At 42.7% G+C, this 17,500-nt stretch overlaps 1 pseudogene; it reads right to left on the bottom strand.

Annotated features, from left to right (window-relative positions):
* LOC113651578 overlaps nucleotides 1–11,449 on the bottom strand; it is a 33,605-nt pseudogene extending 22,156 nt beyond the window's left edge.
* Between the last annotated feature and the right edge of the window lie 6,051 nt (nucleotides 11,450–17,500).

The raw sequence follows: 17,500 nt of genomic DNA, 5'->3' as shown, positions 1-17,500 counted from the left end.
GTTTAATAACCACCAGGATTAAACACTATGGAGAAGTAATAACTGCAGCTCACAGGCGTTAATGAGGCTCTTCTACTGAAGCTTCTAGTGTAAAGAGCTGCTAATGAGAACTGAGACCAAACATCTGGGACACATCTGGACTAGAAGTGTGTCAGGATATAGAATGGACAGAGAGAGAGGGGGAGAGAGAGAGAGGGGGGGAGAGAGAGAGAGAGAGAGAGAGAGAGAGAGAGACAGAAATAAAGACAGACAGAAATAAAGACAGACAGAAATAAAGACAGACAAACAGATTCTCAGACAGTTCACTCACATTGATGCCTCTCTGAAACCCAGTTTGTCCCATGACGTCGGCCAACATGCGAATCAGCGCAGCTCCCTGTACACACACACACACACACACACACACACACACACACACACACACACACACACACACACACACACACACACACACACACAGAGTTATTTTCTAAATCAACCCTGTAGAGAACTCTAAGACACAGCAGGTCACTGACTGGAGCTCATCTATCACTGTAAAAGTATCATCAGAGGAGACACAGCACGGCCGAGCAGATCAGATCTGGATGGTATTTTATCTCCAGCTCGGCAGACACACCGACATGCTGAGGGCTTTAACGTGTGGACATGCAGGAGAAAGCAGGACCTTCTTGTAGGAGATCCAGTCGAAAACTCTGTGAATGTCGGCGACTTGGAAAAGCTCCTGTGAGATGGGGTGAGACGTCACCATACCGTCCAGCAGCAGGACCTCATGAAGAACATCGGTCAGGAACCTCTGTTTCTGTTACACACACACACACACACACACACACACACACACACACACACACACACACACACACACACACACACACACACACACACACACACAGTGAATTATAGTCATTCTATAGTCAGTGCTTAATGATAGAAAACGGGTGTGAAATGATGTCGGAGTGAACAGAACACACACACGTTACGCATCATCCACTTTCTATTACTAACAGAAACAGGAGAGTTAATGTAGGGTGTCATTACTTATGGTGAATTCCATTTTTGCTACAGTTCCTTATATACACAGCGAGCGTGTGATGGGAAATTTAAACCCCACTTAATGAACATCTCAGAATGAAGGCTTTTCCTGTTTCAGACAATTTAGACTTTCCTCCTAAAATGATCCTTATTATTATTCTGGGAAACTTTCTGACTTCTCACACAGAGACAATTACAGCGTTGTTCTAAAATGTGAGATTCCACACACAGACACCTGAAAGACGAGACGTTTCACAGGAGAGTCCAGGAGAGACCGCAGGAGCAGAACCTCGGCCTGTACGGTATCAGAGACGCTTTTTAGGAAAGGTGATGAAAGTCTAAGTGTTTGTTCATCTCTACAGCAGTAGGATAAAAACCCATGTGAGGACACGACCTCACCAAGAGACAAGAAGAGGACCAAGCACTGAGCCTTGTGGGACACCAGTGGAGACTCTTCATGGAGCAGATGACTGTCCTTCATCAGGAAGGATAAGAAAGTCTTGTGACTCCTTTAAGAGACTGTCCTTAGGGACCAGAGGGACGAGAGATAACGATCAGAAGGTCGACCACGGAGGTGACCAGAACTGATGAGATGTTACAGCAGAGTGAAGCAGCAGCTCGGACCCCAAAGTAAACCTGTAGCAGGTTCTCCTGGCTGTGAGAGAAAGCATAGACAGACGACAGAACAGTCGCCGTAGCTGAGCTCTGTGCAGTGAAACAGGCCTCAGTTAGAGGCAGAAAGTGGACAGAGTCATGAGAAGCTGAATCTTTCTGTACAGCAGACTGACAGCTCCAGAGCCCACCTACCCCCAGTGTTTAGGACTGAGACAGGCAGGGGGACACTGGCAGCTTGGACTCTGGATCGAGGAGGACAGCTTTTGGGAAACAGAAGGAAATCTAGACAAAAAGGAATGAAGCGTTAAGACAGAACAGGTGAACACAACAGGGCAACAAACCAACAGGAGACGGTGGGGACACAAAACCACAACACACACAATAAGGAGGAATCTGTGGCAATTAACCCACAGAGAGAGAGAGAGAGAGAGAGAGAGAGAGAGAGAGAGAGAGAGAGAGATTTGATTGATTTTTTAAGGGAAACTTTATTTACAGACTTAAAAAAGTCACGCTGGTCGTGACATCACAAAGTCAAAAAAATAAAAATAAATAATAATAAAATAAAATAAAAGCAAAAAACAAAGGACAGGACCGCACCATCACACAAAAAGCTGTGAAAAAACCAATTCGTCATCAACTATGCAACACAAAACGTTTCTATTGCACCAAATTAACTCAAACATTTCCAGATTACCCGTCAGTCTGTAAAACTGGTAATCAACCGCAATTCTAGCCTTAACAGTGCGTACAAACACCGCCCGTGCGTCATGTCCGGCTCTTTGTTCCATTTTGTTTTTTCTTGTAACGTAGATGGCTAATTTTGCTTGGCCCAGTAAGAAATTCAACAATTGACACACGTGTCGTTTTCTCTGCATGTACCTGTTTCCAAAGATAAAAATCTGCAAAGAAAAAGGTTCATCAAACCGACAAAATAAATCCTTCAATAACTTAAAGACAGGTTCTAGTCTGCAACATTTCATAAAAGCATGATAAACAGTTTCCCTTTCAAGACAGAATGGACATTCTGGGTTCACTTCAGGATTTAAGACAGAAACAAAAGCATTAACTGCAATAATCCCATGTATAATCCTCCACTGAATGTCTCCTAGCCTTTTCGATAACGGTGGCTTATACAACACTCTCCACTCAGGTTTAACAGTATCACTCACCCCCAATACTGCACGCCAAGGTGAGTCAGTTCTACTGTTCAACCACTTCTTGTTAAACACTTTTACACAAGCTTTGTAAAAAGTCTTACTTGAACTTGATAGGAAATCCAATGTACATTTTGCAGAATCCAGAAAGGCTCCTGTAACCTCATGTAGCTTAGGGGCCAAATGCAAGTTTGGAAAAGGGTCTTCGGGAACTAGAGGTTTTCCATCTTCAAACCAGTCTTTCACCATCCTTAGCTCCTCAGTAGTGAGAGAGGATTTCCACTTCTCTAGCAGCTGTGTGGTTAGTCGAGCTGACCTGATTCCCAGGTGTGCTGCTGTGCTGTTCACATCTGCCAGATTCGGTCCTGCAAAGTTCAGCAAGCTGCCTAACGTTACAGTCCTTGAGTTTTGAAGAACTTTGTTGAGTCCTAACGGGTTACTATTAGTAGATGTTAGGTCGAATCGAGCCCCGTGGACTAGAGGTTCCTCTAGCAGCCAGTGGAGAGAACATGCAGCCTCCGTCCTCTGCCTGCTGAATAAACTCCACACCTTGAACAGATTTCTGTAGAACGCCGGCAATTTCAGAGTGTCAACTTTACAGGGATCCATCAGAAAGAGTGACTTACTCAGGTTCAATCCTTCTGTGCTGTTTAAGATTGAGCATGCGGCAGCTCTCCAGTTGGATTCTGCAGGTCCATTCAGAAGTCTCTGTAGAAATTGCAGGCGAAAGGCTGCTGCCCTGCTTTGTAGATGGATGAGACCTTGTCCACCTTCTTCCCTTGGCAAAAACAACACACTTTGTGGAACCCAATGCAAATTATCCCAGAAAAAGTCCACTAATACAGCTTGTACCTCTTTCAGAAAACTCACCGGGGGGTCAAGACAAGCCATTCTGTGCCACAATAAGGATGCCACTAGATTGTTGACTATTAAAACCCTTCCTCTATATGACATATTCGGTACTAGCCATTTCCACTTTGCTAATCGGCCCTTAACCTTCTCAAGTAACCCTTCCCAGTTCTTCATCATGTCTGCCTCGTCTCCTAAAACAACCCCCAGGTATTTGAAACCCCCTCTCCTCCACGTCAGCCCCTCCGGAAGCTTTGGTTTTTCACCCGGCCAGTTCCCAAACAATAAGGCCTCACTCTTGCTCCAATTCACTTTAGCCGAAGATAGCACGTTAAACTGTTCCAATAACGTTGCTAGAGCGTCTACATCACTTTGCTTTGTTATTAAAACTACAATGTCATCGGCATATGCTGCTACTTTTATGCTATTTGCACTATTTGATAAGTGTAGACCAGTCATCTTTGATCTAATCTGTTGTAACAGAGGTTCTATAGCAATTGAGTACAGCATCCCAGACAGCGAACAGCCTTGTCGTACCCCCCTACAAGCTTTAAAAGGAGAGCATAAGCCACCGTTTATCTTCAATACACTCTCAGCGTCACAATAGAGCACCTTAACTTTCTCAATAAAATCCGTGCAAAAACCAAAAACTTGTAGAGCGTCCCATAAGTATTTGTGCTCGACTCTGTCAAAGGCTTTTTCTTGGTCTAAGGAGATCAAACCAAAGTCTAACTTAAATCTTTTGGAGCATTCTGTTACGTCCCGAATTAAGGATATACAGTCAATGATCGTTCTGCCGGGCACGCAATAGGTCTGGTCCGGATGAATGACCTGACCCAAAGCTTCAGCCAACCGGTTAGCTAGGACTTTGGAAAGTAGTTTATAATCACTACACAAGAGTGAGACAGGGCGCCAGTTTTTTATGTCTGTTAGATCACCTTTCTTAGGAAGAAGCGTGAGTACAGCTCTCCGACAACTAACTGGCAGTGAACCTCCAGACAGGCTTTCATTAAGTACTAAGAGTACATCCTCACCCACCACGTCCCACAATGACTTATAAAAGTCGACAGGGAGTCCATCAATGCCAGGAGCCTTACCCGTTTTCATGCTCAGGAGAGCTTTGCGAAGTTCGCCCATGCTCACCGCACCTTTGAGGCCTGCATTGGTCTCCTCTGACACCTGTGGAAGGTTTCTATAGAAGCCACTGTCTGAGCTGCGTTCACTCGACACCTCACTCTGGTAGAGACCTTTATAAAAATCTACTGCCCTTTTCTTGATGTCTGTTTGGTCAGACAATAGTACTCCAGCCTCTGAACGTAAGGCATGAAGAAACCTATTTTGACCATTTCTCCTTTCTAGGCTGAAGAAATATTTGGTCGGTACATCCAACTGGTTTGCATTTAGAAAGCGAGACCGAACCATGGCCCCCTGTGCCTTCGCTTCAAGCATCTCCAACCATTGACACTTTTTTGCAGCTAGCTGTACTGCTATCGCCTCCTCTCCTGTTGTCTCCACTAACTCCTGCAACTTGGAAATTTCAGCCTCTAAGTCTTTCAAAGACCTTGTTAGCTCCTTAGTGACACTAAGAGTGAATTGTTGACATAGCTGTCTAATTTGTATTTTGCCATAATCCCACCACAATCGAACAGTACTGAAAGCATCTCTTGTTGACCTGAATTCCTCCCAGAAAAACTTAAAAGTGTCTAGAAACAACTTATCATCTAGCAACGCAGAGTTAAAGTGCCAATATGCACTTTTTGGTTTAACTGAACTCAATATGAAAGCACATTGTACCATGCAGTGGTCAGAAAAAGCCATCGGAGTGATAAAACACTTCTTGCAAATATTCAGATGATGCTTGAAGATATAGATTCTATCCAACCTTGCTGCGGATGTAGAATTGCTATGTACATGAAACCAGGTAAAACTCTTATTGCTGATGTTAAGCTGCCTCCAGACATCGCTCAGGTCATGTGTGTTAATCAGTTGTCTAAGTCTTGTGCGAGACGCCATATGTGGTTCAACATGGTTCCTATCTACATCCTGTTCAGTGCAATTAAAATCCCCCCCCAAAAACAGATACTCCTCTCCACTACAAACTTGTAGAGTTTCACAAAGTTTATCGAAAAAAACTAATCTTTCAATAGCAGCTGTTGGCACATATACACAAATAAACACAAAAGTGTGCGTCTCAACGACCGCTTTCACTTTCAATAGCCTGCCTTTTACAATCTCTTTTACTTCATAAGAAGTTGGAGTGAAGTTCTTTGAAAACAGTATTGCAACCCCACCACTGACAGAGGAGTTGTGACTAAAGATGGAGATTCCTCCCCATTCTCTCTTCCAATCTATAACATTTTTAACATCAGTATGTGTTTCCTGCAGAAATACAACATCTGTTTTCCTCTGTGAAAGGACTTCATAAAGCTTCGCTCTTTTTTTGCAATCCCTAGCTCCATTTAAATTAAAGGTGGCTATCTGGACTTCACTCATTATGAAAAAGACAAGGGTTAAAAACCACCTACAAAAAGACCCACTGTTGTTTCTCATATCTTTACACACCCTTACTATCTTCATCGTTTGTTTCAGCAATGAGTTTCCTCACTATTTTCTTTAGTCTGTAAACTTCTTTATTGGAAAAACAACCTTCTGCCATTAGACACTTTGCTTTCTCAATAAACTGACTTTGGTCAGGAAAATATTCGCTGACCTTCACTCCCCTTCTGTTCTTGGTTGACTTTAGAAACAGCTTAATGTCCACTGCGTCATAACTCCTGCTCAAACACTCAGCCTGTGATAGAGAGGTGCTGGAGTCAGACATCTCACTATCACTATCAAGTTCATCACTTTCAGCTATGTCCGCTCTTTTAACGAGTCTGGGGCTGTCATCTTTAGTGCTTTTTTTCCTTTTCATCGGAGATTTAAAAAGTCTCTGTTCTGCCGCCGTTTCAATGCCATCGTTGGTAATCTTTTTCTCACCTATTTGTGAAACCAAGTTGATTTTATCGCCTTCAGCGCTGTGTAACACCTCCGTTTCCGCCTCTAAATGTTGTACATTAATTACACCCCCACTGTGTTCTTTACCTGTGACCGTATTGTCTACTGAGGTGGACCGGGCTTCAGCTGACTCGTCCGTGCTCGTTCCCTCCCTCCGCGGTACTGGGTCTGTTTCAGCCCGGGTAGACTCGGGTGCCTGGTGTACCGCTGGTTCGGTGCTTGTGTTCTGTGGCTTAGTGCCGTTGTTTTTATTAAATCGGTCAGGACAGGTGCGGACTAGGTGACCTTCTTTACCACAGCATAAACACTTCATTTTGCCGGTAGTGGCGAACACTACGTAGTCAAACCCATCTATACGGAAATTAAACGCCATGTCAAGTTCAGCATCATCTTTAACAATCATGTACACAAATCTCCTAAAAGAAGCGACCTCTTTGAGAAATGGTGACTTGCTTGTGATCGGAATCTCTTTAACAGAGGAGACGGGTTTTCCGTGGCGAGAAAGGGCTTCGAGTAAGATTTTATCACTAATAAACGGTGGGACATTAGAGAGAGTAACTTTTTTCGATGGCGTAGACAGTGGCAGAACATCAGTGAGCACTCCGTTTATTACTATTCTACTGGCTACCAATTCAGTCACTTTTTCAACAGTACTGAGAAACACTACGATTGCGTAGTTCATTCTAGATGCGGCCATAATGCACTCATAGCCTACAACTTCCCCTATGGCCAAACACACGTCTTCAACACTGGCTGCAGACGCCACCTTAACACCATGGCGCCGTGTGAGAGTGCTTAAATCCCGCACCCCTCGGGCCGCCATGCTTCCCCTATAAAGGGTTACACACGGCACAAACAAGGAAACAGTCAAAAGTGCCCTGGCTCTTAGTAACTAGAGAAAGAAGCTAAAAGAAAAAATAAAGATACAAAGTAGTGAAGAAAAAGAAAAAGAAAAAGAAAAAGAAAAAAAAAAAAAAAGAGCTGCAAGAGACACTCTCACACAACCGCGCTCTCGCTCACACGACGCTCCGCCCGCTCACTCACACATGCGCAGAGAGAGAGAGAGAGAGATTGACACAGACAGAGAGAGAGAGAGAGAGAGAGAGAGAGAGAGAAAGCAGCTGTTCAGCCACAATCTCTGCTCACAGGAGTCACTTAAGTGGGCTGTAAAATGAGCTCCATCAGAAGAGCGTCCATCTGTCCATACACACTGTCATCACATTCATTTCCACTCTCTCAGCTCTCCCTCCTGCACAAAGACAATATCAGAGACGTCCATCTGACAGCGTCCGAGCCGACGTCCTCCTAACGCCGTCCTGCAAAGACACACAAACTAACAGGGACGAGTTGCTGAACATGAGCAGCTCCAGAGAGTCGCGTCTGTTTCCTCCAAAAGGATCAAGATACAAACTCTGTTCAATCTGTGCTCAGTCCACACACACACACACACACACACACACACACACACACACACACACACACAACATACACAACACACACAACATACACACACAACATACACAACACACACAACACACACAACACACACACAACATACACAACACACACACAACATACACAACACACACACACACAAGTCACACAACACACACACAACATACACACACACACACACACACACACACACACACAACATACACAACACACACAACATACACACACAACATACACAACACACACAACACACACAACACACACACAACACTCACAACTCACACAACATACACAACACACACACAACACACACACACAACATACACAACTCACACAACATACACAACACACACACAACACACACAACACACACAACACACACGCAACACACACAACTCCCTGCCTCCATCCTACACATAGTTGCGGCATTAAGAAGTTTCTCTATTTGATGATGAATGATTGTATATTTGCAGATGGTTGCTCAGCTGCACAGCTGTGTATTAAAGTGTAAGCCGTGATGTTCAGTTCAGTATAAAATGTTGATGATGTAACAGAAATAAAAGGACGTCACTCACCATGTTCCATTTGGGGAAGAGGAAGTCGCTCCCCACGTACTCAAAGTAATGAGCAAATCCCTCTTTAATCCATACGTCATCCCACCACACGGGAGTCACCAGGTCTCCTAACCACTACACACACATACACACACACACACACACACACACACACACACACACACACACACACACACACACACACACACACACACACACATATTCTCCTTACTGAATCCTAGAAGGTTTTATTTTAGAGACAGAAGCAGCACTAAAGCTTTCTGGATCTGTGTCACAATTTGCACAGCTTTAGAGTTTGATGTGAAATCTTCTGCACATTCAGGAGAAAAGCAGCTTCACCAGGTGGAGGTTTTTATTAGCGATGATTAATAACCAGACAATAACCTATACTGACACACACACACACACACACACACACACACACACACACACACACACACACACACACACACGCACACACACACAGCTAATTTCTCCATTTATGCTACTTCCCATGCAGGCACTGAGCCAAAGTGAGTGTAAATGGACTTGGAGAGAGAAAGTGGTCTCTCTGTGGTGGATTTACTCCATCTGGATATTACAGAGAGTCTAAATGATGCTTTATATCATGTATGACTTTATTATGTGGCAGTAATAATGAGGGAAAGTGAGAGCTGATTAGCATTGAGAGATTGTCTCAGGATCTCATTCAGGGTTCAGTGTGACAGAGAGACAGACGCTGGCTTTGCTAAAACACCTCGTTAGGAGAAACACGGCTGATGCGTGATGGGTTGATGAGATCCGATGGTGTCCGTGTTGTCATATAAACACACACATCGCTGCATGCAGGTGGATCTCTGACAAGTTGCTCTTCTGCTACGTCGCAGCTTGGTTTTGCTTCCCTGACTACAGAGTCGAAAACTCAGAGGAACTTCAAGAATTCCACCAATTATACTTTAAATCACAGAGTGTCAGGTTAAATGTGAGAGAAGAGGCTTGGAGCAGATGAACTGTGTGAGAAAGAACAGAAAGGAGCTCACAAACAGGCTAGTGTTACTCTGTAGAGCTCAGAATCAGACTCTAACGCTGTATCAGACTGTATCAGACTGTATCAGACTGTATCAGACTCTATCACTGTATCAGACTGTATCAGACTCTAACACTGTATCAGACTGTATCAGACTGTATCATTGTATCAGACTCTAACACTGTATCAGACTCTAACGCTGTATCAGACTGTATCAGACTGTATCAGACTGTAACACTGTATCAGACTCTAACACTGTATCAGACTCTAACACTGTATCAGACTCTAACACTGTATCAGACTGTATCAGACTCTATCACTGTATCAGACTGTATCAGACTCTATCACTGTATCAGACTGTATCAGACTCTATCACTGTATCAGACTGTATCAGACTGTATCAGACTGTATCACTGTATCAGACTGTATCAGACTGTATCAGACTGTATCAGACTGTAACACTGTATCAGACTCTAACGCTGTATCAGACTGTATCAGACTCTAACGCTGTATCAGACTGTATCAGACTGTATCAGACTGTATAACTGTATCAGACTGTAACACTGTATCAGACTATATAACTGTATCAGACTGTATCAGACTCTAATGCTGTATCAGACTGTATCACTGTATCAGACTGTATCAGACTGTATCAGACTATATAACTGTATCAGACTGTAACACTGTATCAAACTGTATCAGACTGTAACACTGTATCAGACCGTATCAGACTCTAACGCTGTATCAGACTGTAACACTGTATCAGACTGTATCAGACTGTATCAGACTATATAACTGTATCAGACTGTATCACTGTCTCAGACTGTAACACTGTATCAGACTGTATCAGACTGTATCACTGTATCAGACTTTAACACTGTATCAAACTGTATCAGACTGTATCACTGTATCAGACTCTAACACTGTATCAGACTCTAACACTGTATCAGACTGTATCAGATTGTATAACTGTATCAGACTGTATCAGACTGTATCACTGTATCAGACTGTATCACTGTATCAGACTGTATCACTGTATCAGACTGTATCAGACTGTATCACTGTATCAGACTGTATCACTGTATCAGACTGTATCAGACTGTATCACTGTATCAGACTGTATCACTGTATCAGACTGTATCAGACTGTATCACTGTATCAGACTGTATCACTGTATCAGACTGTAACATTTTATCAGACTGTATCACTGTATCAGACTGTATCACTGTATCAGACTGTAACATTTTATCAGACCGTATCAGACTGTATCAGACTGTATCAGACTGTATCAGACTGGATCACTGTATAAATGTATCAGACTGTATCAGACTGTATCAGACCGTATCAGACTGTATCAGACTGTATCAGACTGGATCACTGTATAAATGTATCAGACTGTATCAGACTGTATCAGACTGTATAAATGTATCAGACTGTATCAGACTGTATAAATGTATCAGACTGTATCAGACTGTATCAGACTGTATCAGACTGTATCAGACTGTATAAATGTATCAGACTGTATCAGACTGTATCAGACTGTATCATCACTAACAATAATAAAACAAATACAATCTCAGCCTCTGCCCTCAATACCAGATTTAAATTATAGCTGAATGTAGAAAACAAGTAAACAAGTGTGTGTGTGTGTGTGTGTGTGTGTGTGTGTGTGTGTGTGTGTGTGTGTGTGTGTGTGTGTGTGTGTGTGTGTGTGTACCTGATGACAGATCTCATGCACCACCACCATGGTGAGATCCATATGGTAGGAGAAAGATGAGACTGTCATTAATTGTTAATTCTTATTTCTTTTATTATTCGTTAATTCCTTTATCATTAATTATGTTTACCTTCTGCTCTGTGTTTATGTTCTGTAAAGCTGCTTTGTGACAATGTCTATTGTAAAAAGCGCTATACAGATAAACTTGTATTGTATTGAATTGAATTGAACTTCAGGATCCAGCAGAATTTTCTGCTCCACAAACACACTCAGACCCCAGTTCTCCATCGCCACGTATGGGTGTTGTGTTTTGGTACAGCTAGGAGATCTGCATGCACACACACACCGAGTTTGTGTGTGTGTGCGTGTGTGTGTGTGTGTGTGTGAGGAAACAAGGTGCAGAGTGTGAGTTCAGCTCAATGACCTCTGCAGGATCTATGAACCGAGTCACAGGTAAATCAGTATTAATAACCACCTGTGTGTGTTTCTGCCCACCAGGAAAGGTTACATCCAGTCATGATAAAGAACTCACACACACACACACACACACACACACACACACACACACACACACACACACACACACCTGCATGATGACGAGTGCATCACTAATTAATCCTGTAGAATTGACTTTTCCTTCTATAACCCCATCTGCAACCCACACAGAAGCTACACAGAGGAATTCTGGGTAAAATGTCCAGAATAAACCTCAACATAAATCATGGAACATTCCACACTGCTGGAATCATCAGAACCTTCATGAACGTGAGAGAGGAAGAGGATGGATTGAAGAAGATTTAGGCTTCAGCTGAACTTTTAGGGTTGTGTAAATATTAATCATGGCCTTAATGAAGGAGAAAAAAAACCAGTGAAGAACATTTTCATCAGACGGAGACGACGTTTCAGTTCATTCAGTTTTTCACTGCAGTACTTTAAGTTCGGCTAAACGTGATGAAGAACTGTCACTTGACTAAGACAAACAAAATAGTGTTTCACACCTTAACCGCAGTTCTGTGGTGCAGATAAACAACCGTCTGAATCCGGCTTTACATCAAACACTTAATTCCCTCTTTATACCAAACAACATCCCACAAATAATCCAGCTTCCTTTAGATGTTGGCCGACTCAAAGCCGGGGTTACTCTGGGGTTTAGTCTGATCATTAACGAGGCACTAATTAAAAATAATCACGCAATTACACACAAAGACACACATGATGCAAACATCAGACAATATTATATGGATATTCTTAGGTTCATTTTAATATGGATATTGTATCAGCCAATCAGAGTCCAGAATCCTTCATCAAACTCACAATTATGAGAATACAAAGCAAAAAAACAAATGCTGCTGCAGTGTGTGTGTGTGTGTGTGTGTGTGTGTGTGTGTGTGTGTGTGTGTGTGTGTGTGTGTGTGTGTGTGTGTGTGTGTTTCGAGTGAGAAACAATTTCCCCCTTAATCACTGCTCTGATTAATAACAGTTCATAATTAAATAAGTGCTTTAATGAGCCTGAGAGTCATTTTGGGAAGGACAAACAACACACACACACACACACACACACACACACACACACACACACACACACACACACTTCATCAAAAACAAATATTCCCCAACTATCAAACACCAATATGTCTATTTACAGAGAAGAGAGAAGGAAGTAAGAAACATTCACTCAGGCTTGTGTAAGAGATGAGTATAGAGAGAGAAAGGAAGAAAGAAAGGAGGAATCAGGATAATCTCCTGGCCCAGCCAGTGGCCTTGTTCACACCTTCTTCACCGCTCAAACACTTCATCACCTTCAAATCAAGGGCCCTTGAGGACAAATGACCCATACGCCATTATGCACTGACTCACAGGCTGGGACTTGGAGGTCACCCAGGATCAGGGCTTCTCTTAACGAGGACATTTACAGGAAGTGATGCGGTGTGTGGACGTAGCTGCTGAAATGGATGATTAAAAGCTGAAGCCTGAAGCCATCTTCGGTCCTGAGCTTAATGAGCTTCTGCAGCCTGTGTGTGTGTGTGTGTGTGTGTGTGTGTGTGTGTGTGTGTGTGTGTGTGTGTGTGTGTGTGTGTGTGTGTGTGTGTGTGTGTGTGTGCGTGCGTGCGTGCGTGCGTGTGTGTGCGTGTGTGTGTGTGTGTGTGTGTGTGTGTGTATGTGTGTGTGTGTGTGTGTGTGATGTGGTTCAGCTCAGACATGTGGTGTAATTATAAAGAGCTTCCAGGTCATGTCCTCTTCCTGATCCTTCCCTGCTGGGTAACACAGACACACATCACTGTGACGTCTCAGGAGGACAAAACTGTCCAGAAAAAACGTGTGAGAGACATTTTGTGTAAGAAAGTCAGGATAAGACACACACAGTGGGACAGGAGTTCTATCATGGTAGTCTGTCTGTCAATCAGAAATCTCCTGTGTGTCTCTGTGTGTGTGTGTGTGTGTGTGTGTGTGTGTGTGTGTGTGTGTGTGTGTGTGTGTGTGTGTGTGTGTGTGTGTGTGTGTGTGTGTGTGTGTGTGTGTACAATGATTTGGAGCCTTGGCGTGGTGTTAGCCTTCATCACACACATTACACACACACACATCTCGTTACCATGGAGACGGTCTGATATGAAAATGTCCTCCGTACATCCAACCTTGAAGAGTGGAATGAGTTCAATAAAAGATTCTCATCATCTCCAGAACGTTTCTTTTTTATTATTAGAGCCTCGTCCTGCCGCTCGGCCTGAGAAAGACTCGATGATAGAAATCGGACCATCACAATAAGTCACAGCTACAGCGGCAGGAGGGAAGCTGACAGGAAGTGGAATATTAGCAAAGACATGTCACTGGATCTTCTTTAGTGAGGACTGATGGGAATTTCTACACGACCTTTTAAAGCTGAGATGTAAATGATGTTGCAGAGGGACAGAGTGACATTTTATAATGTCATTATATAATAAATAATAACGCTGAATAACTGGACACATTCTATTACTGATCCTTACAGAGGTGAAACACCATGTGACTGAGAGAGAAGCAAAGCGGGTCTAATGTTACACACCAACATTCACCATCAAACACCAATGTTCACCATTAAACACTGACACTGACCATCAAACACCAACGTTCACCATCAAACACCAACATTCACCATCAAACACCAACATTCACCATCAAACACCAATGTTCACCATTAAACACTGACACTTACCATCAAACACCAACATTCACCATCAAACACCAACGTTCACCATCAAACACCAACGTTCACCATCAAACACCAACATTCACCATCAAACACCAACGTTCACCATCAAACACCAACGTTCACCATCAAACACCAACATTCACCATCAAACACCAACGTTCACCATCAAACACCAACGTTCACCATTAAACACCAACATTCACCATCAAACACCAATGTTCACCATCAAACACCAATGTTCACCATCAAACACCACCATTCATGAAAAACACTAACATTCACCATTAAACACCAACACTTACCATTAAACAGGAACACTTACCATCAAACACCAACATTCACCATCAAACACCAATGTTCACCATTAAACACCAATGTTCACCATTAAACACTGACACTTACCATCAAACACCAACGTTCACCATCAAACACCAACGTTCACCATCAAACACCAACATTCACCATCAAACACCAACGTTCACCATCAAACACCAACATTCACCATCAAACACCAATGTTCACCACCAAACAGTGACACTTACCATCAAACACCAACATTCACCATTAAACACTAACATTCACCATTAAACACTGACACCATCAAACACCGTAATACAATCTAGGAGCAGTGATACGACAAACCACCCTTATTGCAGTCGCACACATTTCTTCTGAGTTTATTTTGTAGTAACGAGTAACGAAGATGCTTAGTGGGAATATAACGGAGTAAAAGTTTACATTTTATCTACAGTAGGAAATGTAGTGGAGTAAAAGTGAAAGTTTAGACAAATTTAAATAGAGAAGTAAAGTACAGATACGTGACATTTCTACTTAAGTACAGTAATGAAGTATTTTTACTTCATTGCATTACAACACTGCATCAAACACCAACATTCACCATCAAACACCAACGTTCACCATTAAACACCAACACACCATCAAACACTGACACTTACCATCAAACACCAACATTCTCCATCAAACACCAACATTCACCATCAAACACCAAAACTTACCAATAAACACCAACATTCACCAATAAAGACTAACATAAACAATCAAACACTAGCATTCACCATCAAACACCAACATTCACAAATACACCAACATTCACCATCAAACACCAAAGCTTAGCAATAAACACCAACATTCACCAATAACGACTATCATTCACCATCAAACACCAACATTCACCAATTAACACCAACACTCTCTATTAAACACCAAAATTCACAATCAAACACCAGAACTTACCAATAAACACCAACATTCAACAATTATGTCACACACTTATTAAGCAGAACATTTCTCCCACAGAAATCCTACAGTTTTTACTGAAGTAGAACAGGTGAGGCACAATATGGAGGTATTGATCCGGATGTTTCAGTCGAGGCCGGTGTTTGTTTCTCGGCTTAACGACATTTTGACATTATTTCTTTCTCAGTATTGAAGTTAGCTGAAGGTTTTGTATTTTGCATCATTACCTCTCAGAGTGACAATTTCTTTACTGTGATCCCGTTACGATGCCAATTAAAGACTTAATTAGCTTTTAGACGGCTAATTGGTCTGACACTTCACAGGCAGTGTGTGAGGCGTCGGCTCTCTCAGAGGACACGAGCCGAAGTGTTAGAGTCAGACGTCAAGTTAGTGTCAGTGTAACAGAAGAGATGGAGAAGAGACTCCTGAACATCACACACAGCTCACACTCTACTCACTCCATCACTCTGCCCTTTATTAATCACCCCCATTTCCTCTTTCTGCCTTCTGACCATCAACAACACGTCAAAAAACAAATAAACAGGATGGATGTCAGGAGAGAACGAGAGGAAGACGAGACTCTATCTGTCCTGCAGGATGTGATGAAGACACGACGGGATCAAAATCTATAATCAGTTTACAATTTCCACTTCCTGTCACTTCCATACTGCTAATTACAGCCAGAGTCGCACTCTATTACACTACAGGCCTGACGTACACACTGCACAATCACACACAGGGCTGAAGAATGCTGATGGTTCATAGGGAAGGTTGGTGTGTGATGGAGAATGTTGGTGTGTGATGGAGAATGTTGGTGTGTGATGGTGAATGTTGGTGTGTGATGGTGAATGTTGGTGTGTGATGGTGAATGTTGGTGTTTGATGGTGAATGTTGGTGTGTGATGGAGAATGTTGGTGTTTGATGGTGAATGTTGGTGTTTGATGGTGAATGTTGGTGTTTGATGGTGAATGTTGGTGTGTGATGGTGAATGTTGGTGTTTGATGGTGAATGTTGGTGTGTGATGGAGAATGTTGGTGTTTGATGGTGAATGTTGGTGTTTGATGGTGAATGTTGGTGTTTGATGGTGAATGTTGGTGTGTGATGGTGAATGTTGGTGTGTGATGGTGAATGTTGGTGTGTGATGGTGAATGTTGGTGTTAGATGGTGAATGTTGGTGTGTGATGGTGAATGTTGGTGTGTGATGGAGAATGTTGGTGTTTGATGGTGAATGTTGGTGTTTGATGGTGAATGTTGGTGTGTGATGGTGAATGTTGGTGTGTGATGGTGAATGTTGGTGTTTGATGGTGAATGTTGGTGTTTGATGGTGAATGTTGGTGTGTGATGGTGAATGTTGGTGTTTGATGGTGAATGTTGGTGTGTGATGGAGAATGTTGGTGTTTGATGGTGAATGTTGGTGTGTGATGGTGAATGTTGGTGTGTGATGGTGAATGTTGGTGTGTGATGGTGAATGTTGGTGTTTGATGGAGAATGTTGGTGTTTGATGGAGAATGTTTGTGTTAACTGGTGAATGTTGGTGTGTGATGGTGAATGTGTGTGATGGTGAACGTTGGTGTGTGATGGAGAATGTTGGTGTTTGATGGAGAATGTTGGTGTTTGATGAATGTTGGTGTTTGATGGAGAATGTTGGTGTGTGATGGT

The sequence above is a fragment of the Tachysurus fulvidraco genome, chromosome 19, assembly GCF_022655615.1.
Source record: "Tachysurus fulvidraco isolate hzauxx_2018 chromosome 19, HZAU_PFXX_2.0, whole genome shotgun sequence".
NCBI classification, from domain to species: Eukaryota; Metazoa; Chordata; class Actinopteri; order Siluriformes; family Bagridae; genus Tachysurus; species Tachysurus fulvidraco.
The sequence above is the reverse complement of the archived record's forward strand: the minus strand, read 5'-3'. Positions and strand labels throughout refer to the sequence as shown.